Raw genomic sequence first — 15,194 nt, forward strand, 5'->3', positions numbered from 1 at the left:
CCTTCTATCATGTAATGTCATGAAAGTGAGCATTTGATTGCTTATTTCAAGCTGTTTGACAAAGAAAAGAACCCTTCTTTTTCTTCTTATTTTTTTCAGTGAGTTAAAACTGTGGGTAACTACACATTTTGCATTAAGGTGTTCTGTGCTAACAGGGTATAGCCAACTGTTACAAGATGATATATTCATATTTCTGTTATACTTGTGTGTTTTTGACTAAAGCATCCCAAGATTCTACTGATGATTGCAGCAAAATAGATATATTGACTCAATTTAATTGTTTGCAATTGAGATTTTAGTTTGTTTTTTGAGTGACCACATTTTAATAGAAACATTTGTGTTTGAATTAGAAATGACTTTCAATCCGTCCTTTACACAATTACTGTGCTCATCTGCCTGCATTTAGAAAATGGACTGTTAATATGAAAACAAGAGAAAACACAAGAATTTGCCACAGCTGCCACATACATCACCCTCTTTACTAATGCCAAAGGGTGTGTTAGCTCAGGTATACGTCTGTCCTTGTGATGTGCTGAATTTCCATCTCTTCCCCAATACAGCATAAAAGAAAGGCTTGAACTTAGGTATTACATTGTGTGCATGTGTGTGTAATACCCGCAGAAGTGCAAATGTCACAGCTCCTATGGTGTTCCTGGTATGGCAAGAGGGGACCCAGAGCCACTTCAGTGCCCTGTATGCCTTGGAATAGTTCCTCCAAAGGCAGCTGGAGCCATTAGCAGGTCTCCCTGGTGGCAGGACCCACCAGGGAGGGAGCAGGGCAGCCAGGTTGTATCATGGCTTTATGAGCATCCAGAAAACACCAGGCAAGAGCTGACTTATAAATAGGAGGCAGCCGGTATCGCTTCCTCCCTTGGGTGTTGTTCTCCCCTCTCCCTGCAACACTAATTTGCCTGTTTCTTTCCTACTTTTTGTCCTTCTGCCTTCTGTCTAGTAGGGTGGCCAATTCGGTCACCCACCACAAATGCCTTTTTTTTCTGTAATCAAGAAGGTGACTTAAACACAATGAGTAAGGCCAGGTTTGCCAAGTCTGTGCCGACAGAGGAGGCTGTGTGCCATGCCTATAAGTGTGCCAGGAACTAGCCTGCAAGCGTGAGAGTCTGAGAGGAGACCCCTGCTTTCTTTTTCAGGGTCGGTTTTCTTTCTCCTTTCTCTTTCTTCTTTCTCTTTTCTTCCTTTCTTCCTTTCTTCCTTTCTTCCTTTCTTCCTTTCTTCCTTTCTTCCTTTCTTCCTTTCTTCCTTTCCTCTAGGAGATCTGGGAAATGCAAAGAAGGGGAATGGTAGTGACCAGGATTGAACTCTTGCAACAATAACTTAAACCTGCTGGATTTTAATGCACTTTTTTTTTTTTTTTTTTTCAGGGACAAAAAATACCCTTATAGGAGAATAAAAGAAAAAATAAACCACAACAAAATATACAAAAAGCCCCCTGCAATAGAGCAGCAGTTTAAGCAGCAATTTTTCTGCTTTGAGCCTGGTGCATTATATTGAGCAGTATATGTGTTCCTGTAATTCCCTTGGAGAAGGCAAAAATTTGTGTGCATCCCCAGAGCTCCTTTCCCACAGTAGGACACCCCACTCGGGACCTTCAGGGTGCTGCCACCAGAGAAGAGAACAGGGTGTGAAACTGAGAAACAAGAAGAGAAGTTGAGGAAAGCCCTGTAAGACCAGTCCTCACCCCCTCTCTGGCTTCATTTGGTACGAGGAAAAGGATGGAAATAGGGATTTCACAATGGGTCCTGATACCACTTCCTCTAGCCAGGGACTTGCAAAGGGAAGAGTTGGTTTCCTACAAGGTCCTCATCCATCCCAAAGCCCTTCTTCTCCTGCCAAATGGAAGTTTGCCCATGTGATGGACAGTTGTTCAGAAAAAGAGCATCCTTGGGAGCTTCAGTCCCAGCAATCATTCAATAATCTCTTGGAGAGATTTTCCTCATGTTTTCTATCATCTGCGTGATGCTTATTAGATATTTTTCCTCTGTGCTAAATTCCTGCATGGGCTTTGGTGAGGAGCCCTAGGAGAATGTGGAGCATGCTAATGTTTTCAAGACAAATGCTGAACACAATTCCCTGGAGCGTGAGGTGTGCTCTCCCCCTACTCACAGTAGGAGCAAAGTTTCTGTCTGTGGGTCTTGCCACTCCAACCAGCAGTAAAACAGCAACAACACTGGGCAAAAATATAGAAGGTGCTTCTGAGGGAGGAGTCTCCTATTTACTATTTGCCAGAGCATGGGGGATTTTCGAAAGTGGGGAAAGGATGCTGAAGGGTGCCCTGACAGCCTCTCACCCATGTGTTTTTCATGAACCATTAGCAGCTCTTTTCTCAGCCGCAACAGCAACACATTTGCTTCTCAGAAGGATTTTGTATGTGATGAGCCCAAGCCGTTGCTGGACACAAAATTATCTCGTGTTTCTTCAGACCGTCAGACTGAAGAATACAAAAAAGTCCCTCAAAACCTGCCTGTTTGCATTTCTCGCTGAAATACCTTGCCTATAATAAGTCCGGGCCTCGTTTCTCTTAGGTTTGAGGGCAAACACGGACTCCGGCTGTCCGTACACACGTACCGCCGGTCTGACTTCGTATCCTCCCTTCCCCCGACCGCGCTCTCGCAGCTGCGGCTTCTGCACTGAGTGAAGGCGAAATGGGGAGTGGGGGGAGCCCTGACTGCGCCCCCCGGCTTGGTGAGCCGCCCTCTCACGGACACGGGAGCTCCTTGCTGAAGACATTCAACAGGTGACCGAGAGACTGCCGTGTATACAACCTCCTGCTTTTTGTGGGTACTTCTGCAAGACCCTTCTTCCACTGAAGGTCCCCTGCACCAAAGAGACACCGTCAGCTCAGACCTCCCCTCACCGCAGCGCAAAACCGGACAGCAGGACCTGGAAAGGTCCTGGAAAGCGATGGGCAGCGGGGACGGCTGCGGCGGCCAGAGATGCTCCCCCCGGCACCGCGCCGGTCGCTCCGTGCGCCGCAGCCAATGGGCGCCCGCTCTCCGCCGTGCCCGCACTCCCTTTGGCCAACGCCGACGCCGAGCGGGCGCGCCGGATTTAAAGGGACCGCAGTAACGGCGGCTCCGCGCTTCGGAGCGGCGTTGGGCCGAGCGTGTCTGCCGCGAATAAGCGGCTTTCGCGGTGTTGCTGGGGCACGGGTGGCTTCCCTGGTGCTCCGTGCGTGTCTTTCGCCACGGGGATGTAACTCCGGAGTGCTTTGCCTATGGGAACCCTTCAACAAGAACCGTACAGTCACAGCAGAAAAAAAAAAGCAAACCACAACACCCCACCATTAATCATACATCTTGTCCTTCTTTTGGCAGCACCTGGCTCAGCAGCCTTAACTCTGTAATATTTAATAATTATAAAATAAATACTAATAATCTATAACTGCTAAGTGTGCAACGCCTTATTTTTGCCAGCTTGCAGGCATCCCATAATCAGCTGTTGTACTTGGCAGGAAAAGCGTGTGGGTAACTTGGCGGTGACCTGCCAGAGGAAGGTGGCAGGGAGAGTGGGGTGGTGTTCTGCATTTGAATCCCTGAGGCTAAAAAAAATAGTACCAAAGTCCCAGCGAGATAGGATGCATCCTCCAAGAACAGCTTGGAGACCAAATAAATCAGCTTGTCGTCCCTGCTGCTGGCACAGCCAGCACTTATGAAAAGGAAACAGCAACTTTATCCGATGCAGTGAATGAAACTTCAAGGCTAGTCCAGATGGTCATTGTACAACTTGGGTGGTGGCAGGATCTGAGTTGCAGGTTGGGCAGCTTGAGCAACTCCAGGGAAAGGCTTGCCAAGCATTCACTGCCTGCCTGGCTGTGCTTGCCGGCACCATTGATATGGGCAGGACATCGTCGGGCACTCAGAAAGCTCCATGGGCTTTCAGAGTTGTGCGCACATTTCAGTACTTCTAGGAATAAAAAGTCTTTGGAGCTGATTTGGAGGCTTTCGTTAGGACAGGAGTAAAAGATTGCAGGAACACTCCCTCTGAACATAAAATGAAAGGCAGCTTTTCAAAGCCCAACTTACCAGAAGCCTCTTTCTTGCCATTATGCTCCTGCTCAAGTCAACTCACCACCATTTCTGCATCAACCAGCACTAGTAGTTACAGTTCTCACTTCTCCACTTTTGTGATGGAATTAGTAATGCTTTTTATTATGAAAATGTTGCAAGCATTTATTAATAAGAATAGCAGCAAGATAAAATTGTTGTGTACTTCATATGCAGGGATTTCAAAGTCTTTTAAAATGTGGGCTTGTTTTTTTTGTGAGGTTTTGTTGTTGTTTTTGTTTGGTTTGGTTGTGGTTTTTTTTGCTTGTTTGTTTGTTTTCTGTATTCCTACAAATGAGGCAGTGGGTAAGGAACAGCACTTAAAGGAGACACCTGAAATGGCTTGGGCCAGGAATTGCCGTGAGTCCCCTGCTCTGTGCTAAGAACAAATCCAAAGCAGCTTCTGGGCAGCCTGGGAGAAATTCAAAATCAAAAATAATCTTTAAACACAGCAGGGATAAATACGATCAATTTTTAACTTACTTGAGACTGCTACCAATTTTGCTGCTGGGTACACGCTTCATTATAAGGTCTTAGTTTGGTCAGAAGCAAAAGTAGTACATGGAACACTTTCTTATTGACATTTTTGGAACAAAGATCTACATCAATTTTCTGTGGGTGTCTCCCAAATCACCAGCATCCACACTGCTTCTTGTTGACATTTCTAATGCAAAATGAAAAAAAACAGCTTGAAACTTCAGCCAGCCTTCCCAAGGCCAGCTCTGACACTCTGTCTCATCCCAATAAATGTAAATAAGTGTAACACTGTGGCACAGTTCAGAGAAAATGCCAATAAAGTTATATACTTACCTGGATGGATAACTTAATAAGACATTATTGATTTATGAAACAGCATTCGACATTTAGGGGCTGTGGGAGTTCTGAAGGCTTCGTTGCAATACAAATGACTTCTTAGACAAAACTTGTGGGCTTGTTTCCTGTTCTTTAATTAGAGCATTAATCTCACTCCCTACCAGTTTTCCTTAGAGTGGCCCCTGGAAACCACCAGGACAAAATCCTTTACTCTTGCTGAGTCACATTCCTACTTTAAAAGCAGAATTTCCAGCCCCCACATAGTAATTTCCTTGTGTATGGCGAGATTACAGTTTGTAGCAAGACACTATCATTTTATAAAGTAAATAAAGTGACTTTTGTTGAAGCCAGTGAGAAGCAAGCAAGAAATGTAAATTAATTAATTAAAATTCCTCACAGGAGTCATGTAAGTACTCGCAAAAGAAGTGACTGAAATTGGATAAAAATAAAAAGCATCTGGACAACATTTAAGAGACACTGATTTGGAGGGGACTATTGAAAATCATTGGGAAGGTTCACTCTGAATAACTCGTTCAATCCCAGAGCCTATGTGTGCTCCTCATTGTGAAAATACAGTACATAGCTGGCTCTAAACTGCAGGAATCATAGGAGATTCTGGGAGATGATGGCAGAAATACAAGCCACAACTTTTGGAGCTGCATCTACATCAAAAAAACAAAACAGAACAAAACAAAAAAACCAAACCAAAACAAAAAAAACCCACCCTCTTCTGTTCATGCTTGATGTAGACAAAAATATATGGCCCTCTGGGTCACACTGGCTTTGTCCTTTATAGAAGTGGCTAATAAATCACAATGATTTCATTCTGATCAATTGACACCTGTCTCACTGTAGCCACCCTGAACAAACAACAAGACAGGAAGAAAAATGTGTGTGAAGAAATAAAGTGTTTGATTCTGAAGTGAAGGCCTGCAAGTAAAAAGAAAAGAAGGAAATAAATGAAAAGTTAAGGCTCAGATTACCTTCTACTCCTCAAGATTTTTAGACTTATGGAAGGAGATTGCAAAACACTTACATTGAGCTATGTGATTTTTTTTTTTTTATGCTAGTATTTATTGGGATTTTTCTCCAGCACTTCCATTAGAACTGATCATAGAGAGATCACAAATTAGTGCAATCAGGTTTTTAACCTTAGATAATCCTCAAAGCCTGATGGATTTGTGCAATAGGTTCTGACTTCTTGTTATCTGGCGCTCAGAGTGATGTTTTTCAAGTGATTCTAATGTTAATATGATAAAAATATTCTTCTCTTTTCTTTCAGTGGTTTTACAGTAAATTCCAAAATATTGCCCTAGATTGGCTCCTCGGGGTAATTTCTGCTGAAAACTCCACAGGGCCTCCTGGTGGAATATCTCCTGCATGTAATCCTTCCTTTGTGTTGATCCTGGCCAAGGCAACCATAAAAACTTTCACTTGCCACACAGAAAGCGACGATCTGAGGTAAACCTAAGAAGAGTGGAGAACTGATTGTGCAGTTTCAGCTGGGACTCTGTGCTCTGTTGCCTACACAGAAATGTACCTGCACAGAGGAATCATCCCTAACTCATGACAAGCAGGGCCATCACTTGCAGACTTCGTGCTGAAGCAGGGAACAATCTTTCTGACATCTTCAGCTTGAGCTGTCATGAAAATATAGGGCAAGACCTTGTGCTCAGCACAGTAGATGCAGAAAAGCCAGTCCAGAGGTCAGAGGACAGATGAGATGCAGTTGCAGAAGATGTGCTGCAGCCTTCAGTATCAATCACCATCAGCGGATGGCCTAGAATCACAGAATCATAGAATGTCCTGAGTTGGAAGGGACCCACAAGGGTCATCGAGTCCAACTCCTGTCCCTGCATATGACAACCTCACAGTTCACACCATGAGTCTGAGGGCATTGTCCAGTCTCTTCTTGAACACTGTCAGGCTTGGGGCTGTGACATCTCCCTGGGGAGCCTGTTCCAGTGCTCCACCACCCTCTGGGGGAAAAACCTTTTCCTCATGTCCAACCTAAACCTCCCCTGGCACATCTTCCTGACATTCCCTTGGGTTCTGTCACTGGTCACCAGCGAGAAGAGATCAGCACCTGCCCCTCCTCCTCCCCTTGTGAGGAAACTGTAGCTGCCATGAGGTCTCCCGTCAGTCTCCTCCAGGCTGAACAAACCAAGTGACTTCAGCCACTCCTCATACGGCTTCCCCTCCAAACTCTTCACCAACTTCATAGCCCTGTTCTGGACACTCTCTAGTAGCTTAATATCTTTTTTATGCTGTGGCTTGCTGGTCTGATGTACCACACACTCTCATATGGACCAGCCCTGAGTACTGAAGGCTGGATCTGTCATTTGCTGGGTCAGGAAAATATCTTGTGTCTAGCCCATCATAAAAAGCCTGCTTTGTAGGTAGGTTAGGAAAGGTATGTGCAAGGGGACCTGGGGGCTTTCCAGCTCCAGTTGTTAATGCACACATAAAACCTAAGGGAATGTCACTGGAACAGCAAAATTTTCTGGTGTTTTATCTGTCACTGTGACTCTGCTTTGCTCAGATTCAGTGACAACAGCATTTTCCTCTCATCCATGAAGGAGCTTGCTTAGGCTTGAAGCTGTCTCGACTGTGGCAAGGTGACCATGTACAGCGAAGAAGAGGCAGGGCTGCGTGCCACCTGAATAAGGTTGCTACTTGACTCTGTTGTGACTATCAAAGCCACATCCAGTCCTTGCGGGTGCTTTTACAGGGCCAGAGAGAAAACTAATCCTAATGGGACAGAGAGCTGGATTTGTTGAGCCTGGAGAAAGAAAGTCTGAGGAGAAACTAATAACAGTTTCTTGCTGCTTACCTAGAGGCTATAGTAGAGGTGAACTCAGACTCATCTCAGACACATGCAGTGAAAGGACAAGAAACAGTGGACCAAAATCAGCAAAACCCTGAGCACCCTGAAATAACCTCAAAATTAACCCTGTTTAGAGCAAGCGGTTGGACCAGAGAGCTCCAAAGGTTCCTTCCCACCTGAATTTTTAATGATTCTGTGACTACAAATGACAATCAGCCACGTCCTCTAAACCCACCTTGGTTAGCAGTTAACTTTGGCTGTGATGCATGATGGATTTTAACCTTTCCACGTTTTTTTTGAGTTTTTTTAAAAAAAAAACAAACCAAAACACCGATATTAAATTTTCTCACTGTCCACATGGCCCAAATCAGTACTTCAAAAACTTTCCCTAACAACTTAAGACTTATTTTAATACAGTCAACACAATTAAAATGAGTCACAGTGAAAAAATGCCAAATACCACTGAAACATTTTGAAATATTAACAACTTGTGACAGTCACTCATTTAATAACGTGTAGTTGCAGTCCCTGCTCAGCAGCTATGGAAGGTATTATAACACTGCTAGCAGTGGAAATAAGTAAGACCTTATTTATATGCGATTTTCACTAGATCAGTCTATTTCTTCTGTGATGGAAAAGCCTGAGGATCAGTTTGAATGCAGGCTTTTGGTAAAGAAAGGGAAACCCAAACTGCTGGTATTTGTCTCTAGGAAGTCTGAGTGACTCATTCGATTCATCTCCCTGCAGGCATCTATACCAATTTCTTTTACATTTCTGGCAAAATAATGGCAATCTGAGGTTCTTGAAGCATAATTCAGTAATTATGAATTTGGGCCATCATCTGAGGTAAACAACCAACCAACCAACCAACATCAACAACGACGACAGAAAACCAAAACCCTCAGCTCTCTGAATTGAATATACTTGGAAAAATATTCTACATGGGCTTTCAGATTCAAGCAAACTAAAGACATCTTCCAGACACTTGGTCATTTTTCCAAAGACATTTCCCAACTGACATATGTAAGATAAATGAAACGATACAACAGTAATAATACAATTGATCCTGCTGCAGTAATGAAATTGTAAGTAGAAAGTCAGCAGGCAGAAGACCTCAGACTTTCACTTGAAACAAAATATTCAGCCTTATTTAGCCTGTTTTTTTGTTTGGTTGGTTGGGTTTTTTTTTTGTTTTGTTTTTGTTTTTGTTTTTTTAATGTCAGGTTTTTTGAGTAGAAAAGTAGCCCCACTTGTCAATCAGCTAACTTGCAGCGCTAATAGATTCTGGTGTTTAGGGGGTCAGCACAGAATTTAATTTAACAACTTACAATACGCCCACATGCCCAGAAAATGTGGACAGCTTGATAGGGTTCACTGAGCCAAAGAAGTAAGACCAAAACATTGCATTAATGTATAGGGGAAGAATAGTTGCAATCAGTTCCCTTGTGAATTGGACAGAGAACTTGGAGATGAAGCAATTATCAGCCATCGGGGATTAATAGTAAAGTGTGAATGCCAAGCTGTATATGTTAGGGGCAGAATATGTTGCCTATAGAAAACAACAAAGAGCGTTTCTTACTATTAAGTGAGATTAAACGTAATGGCCTGATTTAATCACAAAAGCAGAATTAAATTCAGATGGCAACTTCAAAGTGGACACATGCACAGAGCCTACTGCATACATTTACATATAGCTGGCATAGCTTGGCTTGCATCACAATGGGAGAAAGTTTCTTTGGCCACTTAAACAATTTTCTATTCTTGGCTTTTTGTTAACATTCACTGTATTTAGCCCTAAATTGCTTTTAGTTAATAAGACGGAGCTAAGAGTTATATTTATTCATGGAAGCTGTACTTTTTAATTCTTTCAAGAAAAAAAAAAACCACAACACAAAAACCAACAAAACAAACAACAAAAAAAACCCCCACAGCAAAGGGTCAGCAAGAACAGAATGGCTGTAATCAGATTGCAACAAAAAGCTGCTGTCCCGACCTATCCGTTTTTGCCATCCCAGGGAGGTGTCTCATGCTGCAGGTCTGAGCGTGACACCTGACAGTGCGTGTGCTTCCCATCTTCCCTCTTCGCAGGGCTCCGACTCCAGGGTCGCACTGTCTGGACACAGTTTCTTTTACACAGCCATCAGCAGAGGCACCAACAAGGACGTGTGGCCACCACTCCCCAGCCCCAGGTTTCCTTCTTCACCCAGAAATAAACCACTGAACGCCACGCAGAAGGGGCCTGATTCTGCCAGTGCTCAACCTGCTCCGCTCATTGAGTTACAAAGCTTCCGCTGGACCTGATGCACCTTCTGAAGCTGCCTGCAGGTGTCTCTGCCATCAAGTAGGCTGAGAGCAGTAGGACCTGCTGGACCTGGTGCTCCCCTCCTAGTAAAAGCCCTGCCTGCCCAGGGTTGATCTCAATTTGGCTGGGCTGGAGATCAAGAGAGAGCAAATGCAAGGCTCAAGGCTTGGGTGAGACTTTCTATGTCAAAATCACTCTTAGCTTAGCTCCAACCCACTTCACGTGGGATGAATCTTTAGGAAGATACTTAGAAACTAAGGTACCCTCAGGTAGCTTGCTCCCTCAGCACAAGGCATCCAAGGCCATCCTTACAGTACAGAGCCCAGAGTCCAGCTCCATTCCCAAAATGCTAAAAGACAACACTATGCTGTGCTCACTTGCTACCTAGGCTTGGAAGCTCCCTTCCCTGAGGACATGAATTGAGAAAGTAATGGAGAAAATCTCTTCTTTCAGTACAGACCAATATCAGTGACATTGGTGGCCATGGACTCAATAACCGTGGCCACGATCAACCCCCCGAAGTGACTCCTCTGGAGTCAGGTCCTCCAAAGCTCCATGTACTTTTGTCTCCTTGGAGATCCTGCATGAGCTCCATGTCCTTTGCCACATCTCTGAGCTTGGGCCACCCAGATCCCTGCTCCTCACTACTCCCTTCCACAGAGCCCCCATACAAAATCTAGGGGAGTAGCTGAGTCAGAGCAAGCAGTGCAGACAGCAAAAACCTTCACAGTCTGACACTCCAAAGAGTGGTTGTAAAAGGAAAGGGGACAAAAGACCAGGAGGGAGAAGGTATTTCAGAAGCACTGTTTTTTTTTTTTTTTCCAGCCAGCTGTGAGCAGCGGTGCACTGCTGGCACAATGACATCAAGAAAAGCACATTGCTCCTAGAAGGTGGCTTGCAGAGACACAACCTCTTCCCTCACCTATTACGACCCCACTGAGTACAACCAACCTCAGCTCTAACCCCAAGGAGATGGTCACGTCAAGGAGGTACACATTGCTGGTGAGGTCTAGGCCTTGTCAGGAGAAGGCAAAGACATGCAAAGGGCAGCTTCCCATGTCACACACCAAACAGGCAGAAGAAACCCTCTCTCACATTGTGTGGTCCATCTCCAGGCATTAAGTTTAGCAAGGAGGGGTACAGGTGCAAGATGGTTGGGGCAAACCTTCACTGCCATGTTCCTCAAGATGCCACGGTTCACTCTGTGATTTTTACAGGGTCTGTGTCAGTATTTTGTTGGAACAGGCTGCCCAGAGACATTGTGGAATGTCCTTTTCTGGAGATATTAAAAACCACCTGGCCACATTCCTGTGCAATCTACTCTAGGTGTACTTGCTTTATGAGGGAGGCTGGACAAGATGATCTCCAGAGGTCCCTTCCGACCCAAACCACTCTGTGATTCTGTGATTCCTCCTTGAAATAGAAGGAAAGGCCCTGGTGCCTTTAAAACAAGCTCTTTAGGAGGGGAGACCTAAAATCACTGATCCTCCTCCCTGCAGCCTTCCAGGTGAAATTTGTCAAGGGCGCATTTGTATAAGGGAGGAATAGAGTCTACAACTCTGGCTGGCAGATGAAGTTTTTTTTTTCCCTTTTCTTTTACAGACACCAAAACACCAAGGTGGTAACACTCAAGGTGGAGGTTTGCAATGTGCCCATGAAGACCAGATCTGCTCATTTTCTGCCCGAGCACCCACCACACAGTGTGAGAGGCAGTGCCCTCTGCCTCCCATCCCAGGGCCGCTTTAATGCCTCTGGAATGGGAACCTCTGCTTCAAAGGAGGTGAGAGATTTCAGACCCATCACTGCTCATGGAGAAACAGCTTTATCTCCTTGCTCCCTTAACCTTGGCAACCTGATGGCTCTAATGACACAGCCCAAATCCTCTCACGTTGAAAAGAGGAAGGCCAATTTCCCAGAACAAAAGCCTGAAGTACTAGTGTGACAGGTCACTAAACATGATCATCTCCTGCTCTGGGTGAGAGCATTGAAGAGGGATCCTGCTAAGTAGGGACAGAATACGGGACAAGGTCTTAACCTCCGCCTGTGCCTTTGGACACTGGGATTGGGACATAAAGCATCTCGAGTGCTGGAGGGGGGGATGCTGAGAGCGGGAGGTGTCGGCCAGGCACTTGGGCACGTTTCTCAGGCAACTGCAGGGAGAATGTCACAGCTATAGCAACTGGCTCTCCAGCGGTCCGAAGGGGAGTGGGGCCAGTGGCAACACAGCCATTGTAGCCTGAAGCAAAAGGTCAGGCCATTTCATTTTTCACTGGTCAGCTGTAAATTTCCTAGGAGTGTTGGCCATGATTTATGTGATTGTGCCACTACCTGCCTTCTGGCTGGTGGCTTGGCACTGCATGGGTAAAAGCAGTTGTGCTGTCGCCTCCTTTATGTCCCATCTCAGCTCCTCCAGTCTGTCACCGTTGCCTTGTGCCTTTGCTCAGCAGCCATGAGGTTTCCTTCTCACACAGCGTATTTGCCCAGATGATCATGAGGGCTGGGGAGTCATCACACCTGCTTTTAACTGTCCCAAAATTAACGGCCTGGTCCAAAACAGCTGTCCTGTCTCTTTTTTGGCTTTACAGGAGATGCAGAGGCACTCACCCTTCCCTACACTTGCCTTAGAATGGATGAGGGGACAGAGGAGCCCCAAAGGAGGTGAGATAAAACCTGCCCCATGTTTCCCTCCCACCTCAGCTCGTGGCAATGTTTCACTCCATCTCCTGTTCTGGGAAGTTTTCTCCTTTCTTCGGTCCATCCAGGCTCAGATGGGCAGGATTCAAGGAAAAAGCATCCCAGCATCCTGTCATCGAGTCACGGACTTGATTTTGATGCCTACTTCTTCTTGCTGGTGCAGTTGGTTGGTGGGGTAGTTTTGGTGGCTGGGAAAACAGACCCACAAAACCTTCCCCATCCCAAACTGGTGCCTCCCTCATCCCCAAATAAACCCTGACCACAAACAACCCACTGCCTTCAGGCAGACCAGGCCAGCAGGGCTCAGTGTTTTGCCACACAGCTGGGCTGTGCAAGGCTAGCGCAGGAATCCCTCCTACAGCACCCCAGATTTCAGATGGACCAGCCTGCGAGGGAGAACTGAAGCTGGGACGAGTCCATGTCCCCATCCTGGCTAACTTGAGGCATGTGTGTTGAGACATGAGCCTGGTGCAAGTTTCCTTTTCTTTTGCTCCGCTCTCTATAACACAAATCTAATGCTGCTTTGCCACATCAGAGAGCTCCTGTAAGGACCAGTAAGAGCATTGCTTCTTGGACATGGAGCTCAGGTAGCAAAATACTCCTATATTTAAATTTTGGAGCAGCAACATCTCTAGGACAAGCACAAGTCTCCTACAGGCAGCCACCGTTCCAGCCACAGCTTCATAAGGTGGAGTAAGCTGCTGTAATGGCTTCATAATGGTGGAAAGACATGTAAAAACATAGTGTTTATATCCTGAAAGCAAATAAAATTCACACCTTTCACAGTAATAAGGTAGGCAGCATGCTGAGGCATAGCACAGAGCTGATTCTCCATCCATTTTCTGGTACAACTCTGATACATCTTGTAGATGTACTGAGGATGCACCCAGAAGAAATCACCATGTTTGGTTAGCAAGACCGGCAGTCAGCAGTAAGGTTTTGCAGCATCCTACTCTCTGTAACTACAAAAAATAAGTTGCAAGAGTTTTCTTTCTTTTTAACTAAGAATAAATATTCTGCTAGCTCATTAAATATTGCCACCAGTTCAACAAGCTGTGGATCAGGTTCATAATCATGCAGACTGTAACAGCGCTGAAACTGGGGATATTTAATTTTCCCCAGAGGTTCTGCTATATGATGGATAAGTTTTATTTATCACTGTCAAACATGCAAGTATGCCTTTAAATTATCCCAAGGACATGAATATGCAGCAGAGAGAAGGGTCCTGGAATATGAAATATATAGAGGTGATCAAAGAAAAACAACAGCACTTAGAAGTTTAAAAGAGATATTCTAGCCTTCATTAAGAAATCACATTCAAATTATTTGAAAAACACTATGAATACTCATGAGACTAAAAAGATTTAAAGCACAATGTTCAAAGGACACCGTATAAGCTATTTGTGTAAATTATTTCTTCTAGTTCTTTGGCCATGCGTCTCTCATATCATATGTCTGGAAATTTGGGATTATGAATGCGATTGTTTTGAGGAGAGGAATTATTTTTAAAATAGTAATACACCAAATCCCACTTTTATGCCGTACTTTGCCCTGAAGGACAACGATAGCCAGCACAAGCTATGCATTGGTCTCAGCTTTATTGCTAATATCCAGAGCCTGAAATTTCAAGCACAGAGCAATGAGGGAGCAGGGGGGAAGAAAGCAGTGCCCTTTGGGAGAGGGCAGGTGAATGAGCAAGGCAGAGTAGGAGGTCTTTAGGCCTCCCCTTCAGTGCTTCCTCTCCTCCCATTTCACATGCTCTCCTGCACAAGCACCCTTCAAGCTAAAACTTACCCCTTTCCTGGAGCTACTTGGTTTATTAAACTTCAGCCTTCCTGCTCAGAGGTCTATACATTTTTCTGGAACTGGTTGATCAAAAGGCTCCTCTCTGTCCCCCCATCACAGGATGTCCCAGTTGCTGGCAGCAAACTGAGTCCTGTCCACAAGCTCCTGCAGAGGCACTCATAAAACTTGGCTGATCCAGCACGGTGCCTGCCATTCCCACCCTGAGCACGCAGCACCTCCCGAGCGCATCCCACCCTTGCCCTCCCCAACACCAGTGAAGGTGCTCAGCAACCACCAGCAGCCTGGATTTCACTTTATTTTATTTATAAGGTGTCACTCTTCTAGATGCTGCTTATTGTAATTATCTGATTTACTTTGAGAAATCCAGCTTCTCCACATTAACGGGAACCAGTCATCCACAGGTGAAGGTTTTTGCCAGCAAGCAGCAGAAATGGCAGCAGCAAGGGTCCAGGCACCAGCTCCCTGTACTGCTCCCAAATGCTTTACCCCTGCCTGTGCAGGAGAACTGATGCTCACAACCTCCTGCCACTTGTGGCCCAGCCTTGTCCTCCCATCTGCTCACCTTTTTCTTTATGAAGGCAAATCTAGTGTCAGATATAAAAAATCAAAAAAAACCCACATAATTAAAAAAAAAATTAAAAGAAAAAAAAAGCACACGCAGACACTAGTTTTTAATGACTGCATCGTTAAG

This window comes from Patagioenas fasciata, chromosome 1, assembly GCF_037038585.1.
Source record: "Patagioenas fasciata isolate bPatFas1 chromosome 1, bPatFas1.hap1, whole genome shotgun sequence".
Taxonomy (NCBI): domain Eukaryota; kingdom Metazoa; phylum Chordata; class Aves; order Columbiformes; family Columbidae; genus Patagioenas; species Patagioenas fasciata.